This window comes from Tachypleus tridentatus, chromosome 9, assembly GCF_004210375.1.
Source record: "Tachypleus tridentatus isolate NWPU-2018 chromosome 9, ASM421037v1, whole genome shotgun sequence".
Lineage (NCBI taxonomy): Eukaryota > Metazoa > Arthropoda > Merostomata > Xiphosura > Limulidae > Tachypleus > Tachypleus tridentatus.
Window position 1 is genome coordinate 115,358,492 of NC_134833.1, and position 1,845 is coordinate 115,360,336.

Below are 1,845 nucleotides of genomic sequence, written 5' to 3' on the forward strand. Positions count from 1 at the left end.
GCACTGAAGTTAATTTTTAACTAAAACACTTACGAACAATATCGAGCAGAAATGTTATAACTTTCCACAAAAAGTAATTTCTTGTGCGTAATCGAATATTTTTGCATGTTTACTTTTAGTGAATTAAACGATGTTTCATCGTTTGATAATTATGATCGTAGAACGCATTAAAAATATGTGGCTAAATCCATCTTTTCGAGTAGACTTCTTCAATTTCTTTCTTTAACGAGGGTAATTATGATGTTTATTACCTTGATGCTGTAACCACAGATTTGAACATCTCACAACTATTTTATTTAAATGTACCTAAGATGAGTTTTGAATCCACAGTCGGATAAACTTCAGGATATGTAGTGTGGTATATGTTAATGAGGATATTCTGAGGAATTGTGGGAAATACAGTTTCTTAGTTTTACGTGCATTTATTAATAAGATGTGGGAACTGGCAAAAGAAGAAAAACTAAAGTTGTTGAAAATAAACATTATATTGATCACAATTGTCATGAGACAATAGTACAAGGTCTTGTATTTTTAACTTATTTATTTTTATGCAGTTCCTAAGAATTTTCGAGTTAAAATAATTTATAATAAATAGTATAGTGCTACTACAACCACACTATTTTCTGCCGTATCCACTGGTAGTGCTTCGCCAGCTTAAAAAGGGGTTCACACTATAACACGGAACGTTACATTGTTTTTAACATTCAAAGTAGTATTTATATGTAAGAAAATCGATCAAAACTGTCTTCCTTTTTTACCGTCTTGATCATTGATCCATTTATGTTATGTAATTACCGAAAAGTCTGAAATTTCTGTGAAGAATAGTTTGGAATAATGGAAGCAAGTGCAATGACAATTCAATTTTTTTCAGGGTTTTTAAATGTATAATTTCTAAGAAAAAAAACAGTTTACTTAAAAAGTGTTCTTGAATTTAAAGAAATTCTGATATATTATAAAAAATAATGCAAGTTAACCACGATTTCAATTTTAAATATATGTATATATATTTGCTTTTAGGCAATTTCTCTTTAGGTTTGGGCCGAGTGTAACACGTGGTTAGCAATTTTGTCTATGGATGGAAGAGAGTTCTCGTTTTTGTGGAATTAAGCACAAAGCTACACAATAGGCTATCTGTGCTCTGCCCACCATGGGTATCGAAATCCGTTTTCTAACGGTGCGAATTCGCAGACATATTGCTGTGCTTGTGGGTGGCAGATCTTAGAGTCTGAAATATAATAACTCTGAATATGCAGACCCCAGTGACACAACGGTATGTCTGTGGACTCACTACTAGAAATCGAGTTTCGATACATGAAGTGGACGGAGCACACATAGCCCATTATGCAGCTCTGTGCTTAATTCCAATCAAACTGAACATGCTAAACACTTTCAATTGAAGACGAGTTATGAACGTGGCAATTAATTCCGATTAAGGATTAAAAAAGCCGGACCAGATACAGTTTCTTTAACAGCGTTGACTGGTTGCTATTTCTTTTAGCCATTAGTTCAAAATTAAGAAAGGCTTTACCAATATCCCAAGGGTATCTGTCACGGAACTCATGCAGATAAATAGATATTAATTTTAATATATACATTCTGGAGTCATGTGTGAATCGATATTGGGCATGCACATAGGGTTGTCAATTAAGAATTGCTGGATATTAAAAGGTTAAAAATGTTTTATCGGCATAAGAGTCTTAGAATAATACTCTAATACTAGCATAGGAGCTTGTTAAATTTTTGGAAAAAAAAAATAAATTTACGAAATAAAAATTCAAAAATAATGTATATGTTTATACAATGAAATTTCCCAGCTTATTGTCACTAATAAATGAAAACTTCAAA